Raw genomic sequence first — 12027 nt, forward strand, 5'->3', positions numbered from 1 at the left:
TAATGTGGCACATAGGCCCTCTCTGCCCCCAAAGAAAGATGAAGTACCCCACCTAATAAGACCCTTTTGTCCCCAAATGAAGGTGACCTCACTTGAAATAATTTTTTTTCCTGTTTATGACTTATTTGTCCTGCCTTTAAAAACTTTCCCTTTCTGTAGCCCTTTGGAGCTCTCCTCTCCTTGCTAGATGGGCTGTTGGTGATTCATGAATTCATGAATAAAGCCAATTAGATCTTTAAAATTTCCTCAGTTGAATTTTTGTTATTTAATAGTAAAAAGTGTGTGTGTGTGTGTGTGTGTGTGTGTGTGTGTAAGTAGGCTCCATGTCTAGTGTGGGGCCTGAACCCATGACTCTGGATCAAGAGTCACATGTTCTACTGACTGAGCCAGCCAGGCGCCCTGAAATTTGTTTGTTTTTACCTGTTAATCTGTTCTTATCAGTTTGATTCGACCAGTTAAAGAACCTACAGTACAGGAAGGGAAAATGTTTCCATCCCCCAAAGGATGTTTACCTTAAGAAAAAAATCGCAATGGTCAAAGAACCAAATCTAAGTTGCAAATGGATAACCGAGGTAGGAAATGGCTCCTTTAAGCTCTTTTGCCATCTTGAGCAAGAACTCAATGTGTCAAATCAAGATTGATAAACCAGATAAACTGAGAATAGTAATTTACATGAAAACAATTCTCTCATTTATAAAATTGTTAGTGAGCTCTCATTCTGCTTTTGTGTTCGATCTGCTTTTTTGCTGTTTGCATACTTGTATCTCCCCCTCTCCCTCCCTCCTCCTCCCCCAGCCCTTCACAGCTTGGTTTTGGTGCCTTTTTTTAAATTTTTCTGGTGATTGTCTATAGAGTTCAGTACTGTGTATAGCCGAGTCAGGAGTCTGCTCTGTCAGATATCCTGGGACTCTCTGGACTTTGGCTCTTCTCTTGAAATGAGGGTAGAATATCATGTAGGGCAGATAGAACACTACATTGTCCCCCAACATGACTCCCAGTGTATACATCCTGTTGAATCTTCCCTTTGAGTGAAGGTGGGACCTACGAATGTGGCAGACTACCACTCCTGTGAGTAGGGTGTGATATATGGTAACAGTGAAGTGTAAAGGTATTTAAGGTCCCTAACAAGTTGACATTAAGTCAATCAAAAGAGAGATTATTTTAGGTGGGCCTGATTTATCATGGGACTCCTTTAGGTCTAGAGAAGAAACAGAAGAAGTCAGATAGATTTGAACCAACAGCAGCAGATGCTCTCTGGTTGGCCTTGAAGCAACTGCCATGCTGTGGGAAGTGCCATGGGGCAGGCACAGCGAGAGGTCCTGGGAGCTGAGAGCTTAGTCCTATAATCACATGGAGCTGAATTCTCCCAGCAACCATGAACTGGAGGAAGACTCGAAGCAGAATGTTGTAGACTGCTCAGTTTGTGGTAACTTGTTACCCAGCTATAGAAAGCAAATACACAAAAGTCCTTCTGCTGAATGTCAGGATTCATACTGTCTCTCCCCTCAGCTTCATCGCTATCTCACAGCACAATCCCTAGAATAATCTGTGAAAATTTAGCCCCTGGGAACAGAAAGGCTCAATGCATGTCTGTTGCATTGCATGGGTGAACGAAGGCAAGAATGCAAATAGCTGGATACTCTGGAGTTTCTGCTTCATGTGTTTCACTTTTCTCCAAGGTGTTCATGCACAGGATGCAGGTAAATATTTTTCTATAGGGCAATTATGGTTAAAGTGCCAGAATGATTGCTCAACTATGTCCCTGAGGCTGTCTGGTCCTGGACTTTGGTTTGTTGGGAATTTTTTGATTACTGATTCAATTTCTTTGCTGGTAATTGATCTATTCACATTTTCACTTTCTTCCTGATTTACTTTTGGGAGTGTATATGCTTCTAGGAATTTACCTATTTCTTCTAGGTTGTCCAAGTTGTTGGCATATAATTTATCATAATGTTCTTTTATAATCCTTTGTATTTCTGTGATGTCAGTTGTTATTTCTCCTCTTTCATTCCTGATTTTATTTGAGTCTTCTTTTCTTTCTTTCTTTCTTTCTTTCTTTCTTTCTTTCTTTCTGAGTCTGGTTAAAGGTTATCAATTTGTTGATCTTTTCAAAGAAGCAGCTCCTGGTTTCATCTGTTCTATTGTTCTATGTGGAACAATCTGTCCTATTGTTTTTTAGTTTCTGCTAACTTTCTGTTCTAATCTATTATTTCCTTTCTTCTACTGGTTTTGTTTTTGTTTTTCTTCTTTTTCTAGCCCTGCTAGATACAAGGTTAGGTTGTTTGAGATTTTTCTTGCTTCTTGAGGTAGGTCTGCATTGCTATAATCTTCTCTCTTAAAAAGCTTTTGCTGCAGCCCAAAGATTTTGGACCATCGTGTTTTCATTTTCATTTGTCTCCATATATTGTTTGATTTCTTTTATTTCTTGGTTGACTCATTCATTGTTTAATAGCATGTTATTTAGCCTCCATATATTTGTGGTCTTTCCACATTTTTTCTTGTGGTCGATTTCTAGTTTCATAGCATTGTGCCTGGAAAAGATGCATGGTATGACTTCAATCTTTTTGAATTTGTTAAGACTTGTTTTGTGACTTAACATGTGATCTGTTCTGGAGAATGTATCATGTGTTCTTGAAAAGAATGTGTTATCTGCTGTTTTAGGATGGGATGTTCTGAATATATCTGTTAGATCCATCTGGTCCATTGTGTCATTCAATGCCACTGTTTCCTTGTTGATTTTGTGTTTGGATAATCTATCCATTGATGTAAGTGGGGTATTAAATTCCGGTACTATTATTGTATTACTATCAATTACTTCCTTTATGTTTGTTACTAGCTGCTTTATGTATTGGGTTGCTTCCACGTTGAGAGCATAAATACTTATAATTATTACATCTTCTTGTTGAACTGTTCTCTTTATGATTATATAGTGTCCTTCTTTGTCTCTTGTTACAGTCTTTGTTTTAAAGTCTATTTTGTCTGATAATAAGTATTGCTACCCTGGCTTTCTTGTCACTTCCATTTGTATGATAAATGCTTTTCCATCCCTTCACATATTAATTATACTTTTAATGATACTTTTTAAAAGGACATATCATATAATTCTTTTTCAAATTAAAATGCATCATAATAATTTTGTTAAGTCGGATTCTGTTATGCTTCAGGTATAAATGAAGTACTTTTATTTTTTTAAGTTTATTTATTTATTTTGAGAAGGAGACAGAGAGAGAGGATGAGCAGAGGAGGGGCAGAGAGAGAGGGAGAGAGAATCCCAAGCAGACTCTGTACTGTCAATGCATGGCGCCCAACATGGGGCTCAGTCTCACAACTGTGAGCTGATCATTCTCGTTGAGGATGACCTTGTCCCTTACCCCCTGCCATCTTTCCTGCTTCTTGCCCAGAAGAGCTCTCTTAACCCAGAGAACACAGGACAGTCACAAAACCGTGGCCTCTGGTTGGAAGTGACCATAGAGTCCCTCCTTGTGGAAGCTTTAGCTACAGGGGTGAGACCCACCTGGCTGCCACCTGAACCCAGCTGTCCCAAGGCTGCACCCCACACACGTACCCCATGGGGCCCATCCTCATCCATAGACCAGACCCAGAGGTACCCCATGACAATTATTCCCTGTGTACTTTCCCTAATCCTGCTTCCCTAAGGTAAGTCCCCGAGCCCTTCTGCTCGCTCTACACTCCTGCCTACCTCATACCATTCGCTACCTTGTCCATGGGGGTCCCAAATCATGGCACTGAAGAAAAACACCCGGCTGCCAAATAACACCAGACACCTTGGCACATCTGTCCTACCCGTATGTCCCGGGCCTGCCTCTGCAGCCTCCACTCCAGCCACCCTCCCCTCAGATGCTTCCTCAGATGCTTCCAAGATCATGACTTGAGGCAAAATCAAGAGTCAGATGCTTAACTGACTGAGCCACCCGTGCACCCCATGAAGTACTTTTAAAATGTATTTCATAGTTAGGTCTATGTTTTTTGGACTTAGCAAACATTACAAAAAATTTTAACCATACACAAGAGTGGAGAGAAATATAATGAATGCTTATATTGGTTTTCTATTGCTGCTGTAACAAATCACTATGAATTTAGTGACTTAAGGCTACACAAACTTGTTATTGTTCTGTAGGTCAGTGGTCCAAATGAAGTCTCACTGGGCTAATCAAGGTGGTTCTATGAACGAATCCATTTCCTTGCCTTTTACAGCTTCTAGGGGGCTATGTGCCCACATTCCTTGGCTTGTGGCCCCTTCCTTCCTCCATCTTCAACATCACTAACAGCAGGTGGAGTCCTTGTTAGGCTGCATCTCTCTGACCGTCTGCTATGCACTGAATGTTTGTGTCCCTCCAAAATTCACATGTTGAAATCCTAATGACCGTGGTGATGGTGTTTAGAGGTGAGGCTTTGGGGAGGTGTCCAGTCCTGAGGGTGGAGGCTTCATGAATGGGATCAGTGTTCTTATAGAAGAGACTTCCTGGGGCTCCCTCACCCCTTCTACCATGTGAGGGCACAGTGAGAAGGTGCCAGTGATGAACCAGGAAGGTGGCTCCCAATTTTCAGCAACCATACTGGTACCTCAGTCTTATATTTCCAGCATCCACAAGTTTGAGAAATACATTTGTGTTGTTGATAAGCCACTCAGTATTTTGTGTTTTGTTATAGGACTGACATACTCCTGTGTTACCTCCCCTAACTGACACAGCTGTCCTTCCATAGGGAAGGACCCACTGATTAGACTGGATAACCCAGGCGAACTTCTCACCTCAGAGTCCTTAACCTTAATCACACTTGCAAAGTCCCTTTTCCCATGCAAGGTAACATAGTCACAGGTCCGGAGATTGGGATGTGAAAGTCTCTGGGGGGCCATTGTTCTTCTACCCACTATGCCATGCACCCCTCTTCTTGCTTCAACATTACCAACATTTTGCCAATGTTGTTTCTTCTCCTACTTCCGTTTGTTTTTTAATTTCCTGCAATATTAAAGCAAATTCCAGAAATCTTATAATTTGGCTGTACTTTAGTTTCTCTAACCTTAAAAAAAAAATTAACCACAATAGCATTATCACAGCAAAATCACCAACAATTCTTTGCACATCCATTCCACGTACAAGTTTCCCAATCTTTAATTCTTTTTTTTGAAAGCTAGTTTGTCCTAATTCTGACCCAAACAAGACCCACATACTTGCCTTTGGCTCAATGTGTCTCTCAAGCCTGCTTTATAACAAATTTCCCTCCCCTCCTCTCTCCTTTTTTTTTTTTTTTTTCCCCTGATGCTGTTTATTTGTTGAATAAAGAAGGTAGGCCATTTGGGCTGTAAAAATTCCACATTCCGGATCCAGGGAATTGCTTCCTGGTGGTGTCATTTAACCTGTTCGTTTGGCCCTATATTTCTTTAAGCTTGGAGTTAGTTATAGGCTTTACTGGATATATTTACTTTTTTTTTTTCTAGTTAGTGAGAATACTTTAGAGATGATGCATACTTCTGTTGCATCATGTCGGTGTGCATATGGTGGCAAGTTGTGATGGTAAAATTGTTAACCAGGAGGTATTTGAAAATATTACAATATTCAGGGGCAACTGGGTGGCTCAGTCGTTAAGTGTCCAACTTCGGCTCAGGTCATGATCTCGCAATTCGTGGGTTCCAGCCCCGCATCCGGCTCTGCGCTGACAGCTCAGAGCCTGGAGCCTGCTTCGAGTTCTGTGTCTCCCTCTCTCTCTCTCTCTGCCCCTCCTCTGCTCATACTCTCTCTCTCTCAAAAATAAATAAATGTTAACAAATTTTTTTAAAGAAAATATTACAATATTCTTAATCAATAATAATGTTTCCATTTACTGCTTACTTACCAGATAGCAGGCATTTAGCTGGTTGCTTTTTTTTTTTTTTAATTTTTAACGTTTATTTATTTTTGAGACAGAGAGAGACACAGCACGAACGGGGGAGGGTCAGAGAGAGAGGGAGACACAGAAGCTGAAACAGGCTCCAGGCTCTGAGCTGTCAGCACAGAGCCCGACATGGGGCTCAAACTCACGGACCGCGAGATCATGACCTGAGCTGAAGTCGGACACGTAACCGACTGAGCCACCCAGGCGCCCCTAGCTGGTTGCTTTCTATACGATTTCTATTATATCTCTGCACATTAAGTATACTCAGTTAGCAAAAATATACTAGAATTCGTTGGTTGGGAGACCCTGTGTGTTATTGCTTCGAGCTTCAGTTTTACTTCTTGTAACGTGGGGTAATGGTTCTTGCTCTTAATTTACAAGCTTATTCTGAGGATTATTTGAAGTAATGGATGTGAAGGCCCTTTGAAAAGTAGACCATGCCATGCTACACTGTTATTAACATTAGTTTGAAAAGAAATGAAAACTAAGTCCCCAACAGTCGCTCTGAAGGCCTCATTTATTCATCACACACTCCCTGAAGGCACTTTGCCAGGCCCTGGAGAAGACGACGGTGAGGGAGACCCAGCGTGGGTCTCCGGAGCGCGGTCCAGCGGGGCAGGAGGAGGGAGCGAGCAATCACAGCGCCACCCATCGACGCCGCGCGGAGGTCCGGCGGCTCGGCTTCCCGCCGCAGGCAGCTCCCCGGCGCCCGGGGCGCGGAGCCCGCCTCGAGCCGCAGCCGTGCAGACCGGAAGCGAGACCGGGGCCGCCCCGACCCACGAGCGAGGCACCGGGGCCGCCGCAGGGCCGCCCTGACCCGCAACGGCCGGCGCACCCCTCCTCCCCTCACGGGCGCTCGGTGCGCCAAAGACTTCGTGGCCGCCGCGCGCCCCTCGCCTTCCCGGAGGTTGTTCTGGGGGTTCCAGGGAAGCTGCAGCACTAAGGACTCACGGGGAGAGAAAAGTCTAGAAGACATTAAGGATGGCGCAAAGGACCGAGTCGTTGCGGAAGATGCGACCAAGTGTTGGGTTTTGCTTCTTTGCACCGACTGTTTAGGAACGCCGTGAGCCGCAGGGCCGAGGCGCTACCAGCTGGTCTGTCCGCACCGCCCGAAGAGTGCCGGGAGCCAGCGTTCCAGAACGCCGGCCCCGGGCGGGAGTGCGGCTGGGGGCGTGCCAGGGGCGGGGCTAGGGCGGGCCTCTCCATGGCGACTGTGCGTTTCCCCGCCCGCCCGAGGCCGGTGGGGCGGGGTTCCAGGGCCATCCGCGCGGAAACTGGAAGCTGGCGGGGATGGTCGGCAGGCTCCAGGACAGGTGAAGTGATGGGGGTCCGGCTTGCCCGGAAGCCTTTGCTTTCTGATCCGCCTCCCTTGTTGCTCTCCGCCCACAGCAAGCAAGATTTTCCAGGAATTCTTATGACCGTGTTATATAATATTTAGGCTTCTAGGTTAATTGCTATTTCTTGTTAACTGCAAACTGGAACCTCCTTGCCTTTTTAGCATTGCAAGTTAGCCTATTGAAAAAACGGTATTCTGGGAATTAGTCATTCTTTGCTGGCGTATCACGATTACTTAAGGCCCCTGTATTACATCGTAGAGGCCTCTCTCTAGTTTACCTATGTAGACTGACAAAAAAAATACGTCTTATTAAAAAATACCATTTAAGATGGAACATTTAACATGCAAATAGCCATTGATGACACTGTGGTAATATGCTTAAGATAATGGGCAAGTAAGAGAAAAAAACTACAGGTCAGTGCATGTTAAACATGTTTTAATGTTGTTTTTGGGTGGAGGGAATTTAGATATTTAATGATAGCTTTGAAGTTAAAAGTCAGTCAACGGATAAAATATTTTGTTCCCAGTTATGGATTGCAGCTACTGTTCTTATGTGTTGGGCAATGTAGAACAATGTTGCAATATGAACAATATAGAACAATGTTGTAATAATATAGAGCAATCTTAATATTTTATGCTATAATTTAAAAGAGCTATTCTAGAACAATAACATGTCAGTCATTTCTGTTTAGTGTGTGGTTTTCAGGTTATTTTTGTGTTGTAACGACCAATCAGCTTCCTTCTCCTTGTGCCACAGGGCAGCAGTCACTGCCCTCTGGGAATTGATGCATCTTCCACTTTAATTAAATAGCTAAACAAATGAAAGATTCTTCAGTAACACACACATTTTGTTTTATTTCAGGTAAAGGTGCTCTGATTTGGGGGAACACAAACCAACTTAGAGCCTTCATACCAGTCTCATCCACCAGTTGTATCCTTTAAAAGGTGAGAAGGTGACTTAGTGATATTCCCTTGAACACAGACTCCCAAGACTTCTTTTTAAATATAAAAGTAGTGGCTTTATGGGGTGCCTGGGTGGTTCAGTCGGTTAAGCGTCCCATTCAGCTCAGGTCATGATCTCGTGGTTTGTGGGTTTGAGCACTGCATCCGGCTTTGAGCTGCCAGCACAGATTCAGATTCGGAGCCTGCTTCAGATTCGGTTTCCCTCTCTCTCTCTGCCCCGCCCCTGCTTGCACTCGGTCTCTCTCAAAAACAGATAAACATTAAAAAAAATTTAAATATAAAAGTAGTGGATTTAGATCCAAAAGGAAGCCTTTGCTATAGGACATTGTTAGCTGTAGGGTCTTGTGTGTGTGTTTTGTGTTTGTGTGCTGCTTCCTTTTTAAAGAAAATTGTGGCAAAACCTGCATAACATAAAACTTAACCATTTTAACCGTTGTAAAGTGTACAGTTCGGTGATGTTTAGTACATTCACATTATTCTTCAACCATCACCACTATCCATTTCCAGAACTTTTTCTTTTTCCCAAATTGAACCCTGTAAATATTGACTGCTCATTTCCCCCCTCACCCACCCTGACCCCTGGCCACCACCATTTTACTTTGTCTCTATGAACTGCCTACTCTAGTCCCTTATGTAAGTGGAAGCATATAGTGTTTGTCATTCTGTGTCTGGCTTATTTCACTTAGTATAATGTCTTCAGGGTTCTCCGTGCTGTATCATGTATCAGAATATCATTACCTTAAATTAAAAAAAAATTAATTGTGGTAAAATATACATAAAATTCACTATCTTGCCAACTTTTCATAGACTTTTTTTTTTTAAAGAGCAGTTTTAGGTTCACAACAAAACTGAGCAGAAAGTAGAGAGTTCCCATATACCCCTGCCCCCACATAGCACAACCTCCCCCATTATCATCATTCTCCACTAGAGTCATACATCTGTTACAATTGATGAATCTACACTGACATATCAAAATCACCCAAAGTCTAGTTCACATTAAGTCTGCTCTTGGTGATGTACATCTAAGGGTTTTAACAATGTATAGTGATATTATATCCACATATTAAATATCCACGTATAAAAATATCCAAGAGTATTTTTACTGCCCTAAATATCCCCTGTTCCCCGCCTGTTCATCCCTCCCTTCCTTCCCCTAAGCTCCCTGGCAATCACTGATCTTTTATGGTATCCATAGTTTTGTCTTTTCCAGAATGTCATATAGAAAGAATCATATAGTATGTAGCCTTTTCAGATTGACTTCTTTTGGTTAGTAATATGCATTGAAGGTTCCTGCATGCCTTTTCATGGCATGATAGCTCATTTCTTTTTCGCACTGAATAATATTCCATTGTGTGAATGTACCACAGTTTATTTATCCATTCACCTATTGAAGGGCATCTTGGTTGCTTCAGAGTTTTGGCAGTTAGGAAAACAGCTGCTGTAAATGTTTGTGTGCAGGTTTTTGTGTGGATGTAAGTTTTCAACTCATTTGGGTAAAATAACAAGCAGCACAATTGCTGGATCACAGGGTGAGAGTATGTTTAGTTTTGTAAGAAACTGCCGAACAGTCTTCCAAAGTAGCTGTGCCCTTGTGTATTCCCACTAATAATGAAGGAGATGGTCTGTTACTCCACATCCTCGCCAGCATTTGGTGTGGCCAGTGTTGTGGATTTTGGTGACTCTAATTTGTGTGTGTGTCTAATAGGTGTGTATCTTGTTCTTGTTTTAATTTGCATTTCTTTAATGACCTATGATGTGGAGCTTTTCATATACTTATTTGCCATTATACTTCTTTGGTGAGCTGTCCTTGAAGGTCTTCGGTCCGTTTTAAATTTATTTTCAATTATTAATTTTTCATTTTCCCCCCAGCTATATTGAGATATAATTGACAAGTAAAATTGTACATATTTAAAATGTGTGATGTGATGATTTGAGATACGTCCCTATAGTGAAGTGGTTATCACAGTCTACACAACCATCAACTAAAACATCCATCCAATCACATGGTTATTTTTGTTTGTGGTGTGTGATGAGAATGTGTAAGATCTATTGTCTTACTTTTGCCCACTTTCTAACTGGGCTGTTTCTTTTCTTTTCTTTTCTTTTCTTTTCTTTTCTTTTCTTTTCTCTTTTCTTTTCTTTTTTCTTTTTTTAAACGTTTATTTATTTTTGAGACAGAGAGAGACAGAGCATGAATGGGGGAGGGTCAGAGAGAGGGAGACACAGAATCTGAAACAGGCTCCAGGCTCTGAGCTGTCAGCACAGAGCCCGACGCGGGGCTCGAACTCACGGACCGCGAGATTATGACCCGAGCCAAAGTTGGCCGCCTAACAGACTGAGCCACCCAGGCACCCCTGGGCTGTTTGTTTTCTTATTGAATTTTAGGAGTTCTTTGTATATGTTTGATAATAGTCCTTTATTAGAAGTGTGTTTTGTAAATATTTTCTTCCAGTCTGAGGCTTGTCTTCTGATGCTTCTGAATCTCTCTGTACTCCATTTTTAAGTGTATAGTTCAGTAGGGTTGACATTGTTGTCCAATCTTTAGTGCTTTTCCATCTTGCAAAACTGGATCTACACCCATGAAACAACAACTCCCCGTTTTCCCTTTTCCCAGCCCCTTGGTAACCCCCATTCTACTTTCTGTTTGTATGAATTTGATGACTCTAGTTACCTCTTATAAATGGAATCACATAGTATTTGTCTCTTTGTGACTGGCTCATTTCCCTTAGTATCATGTCCTCAAGATTCATTCATATTGTAGCATGTGTCAGGATTTCTTTCCTTTTAAAGGACTGAGGAATATTCCATTATATATATACACGTGCCACATTTTGTTTGTCCATTGATCAATTGACAGACATTTGGGTTGTTTCCACCTTTTGACTGTTGTGAATGATGCTGCTGTGTACATGGGTGTACAAATATGTGAGTCTCTGCTTTCAGTTCTTTTGAATGTTTACCTGGAAGTGAAATTGTTGGATCATGTAGCAGTTCCATTTTTAATTTTTTGAGGAACCACCACACTGTTTTTTATAGTAGCTGCACCATTTTACATTCCTACCAACAGTACACATGCATTGCAATTTCTCCACATTCTCATCAATGCTTATTATTATTATTTTTTTTTTCATAATAACGATCTTGTTTCTCCCCCTCATCCTTTTCTGTTTTTTTTTTTTTTTTTTTGCTGTTGTTTGCTTGTTTTTGAGCAACTTGCATGAGATCACATACTAGGAAATAATACAACTGGGATATAGACTTCCCCAGCTGCTGGATCATGCCATCCCCGGGGCTTAGGAGAGAACCCAGGAGCTACCAAGCAAGTACATGAAAGTCATGTACTTCCCTTTTAGAAAGAAAGCTCTTTTCTCCAAAAAGGCTCAGGGAAGATTACTTCCCTTCCATCAGAGGGCCACCCAAACTTTTCTTTGGAAGAGTTCCACACAGGGGCTGGTGAGGAAATATGTTCTGGCCACCTGTTTTGCCCATCTTTAAATTCCTGCTTGGCCCTTTGACCAGAGGGAACAGGTACATCTTCTTTAGCTGTTCCTCTTGTTCCTATGACTGGAGATTGTGAAGCATTTAAAGACCAGAAGAGTGATAATATATGTTTGTAATTCTAGAATGTTTGAGACAGTAAGCTTTAAATGGGGGTCGTTAACTCCGTGGATGTGTATCGAGCACTTACTGTTTGCAGGCACTATCCTGGGCACTGGCAGAGGCGGGATATGAAGACGGTGACTAGTGCAATGAGAAATGTATTTTATATCATGATCAGGACACACAGATCCGTGTACTGAAAAGTGGAAGCAAAAGTTTGGTGAAATAAACTTTAT

At 42.0% G+C, this 12027-nt stretch overlaps 1 protein-coding gene across 18 annotated transcripts in view; it reads left to right on the plus strand.

Annotated features, from left to right (window-relative positions):
* Nucleotides 1-12027, plus strand: part of MPPE1 (metallophosphoesterase 1) — a 55645-nt gene that overhangs the window by 25697 nt on the left and 17921 nt on the right. For 12 of the 18 annotated variants that reach the window (XM_078435438.2, XM_078435433.2, XM_078435434.2 and 9 more), the window contains one exon: nucleotides 8091-8173. The exons of 1 other annotated variant lie outside the window; for it this stretch is intronic. The gene's annotated coding sequence lies outside the window, so the exon portion shown is untranslated. Of the gene's footprint in view, nucleotides 1-1355; nucleotides 1701-7148; nucleotides 7206-8090; nucleotides 8174-12027 lie in introns of those variants that run through there. 5 more of the 18 variants (XM_060613221.2, XM_078435442.1, XM_078435443.1 and 2 more) reach the window with 2 other exon arrangements.

The sequence above is a fragment of the Panthera onca genome, chromosome D3, assembly GCF_046562875.1.
Source record: "Panthera onca isolate mPanOnc1 chromosome D3, mPanOnc1 haplotype 2, whole genome shotgun sequence".
NCBI lineage: Eukaryota > Metazoa > Chordata > Mammalia > Carnivora > Felidae > Panthera > Panthera onca.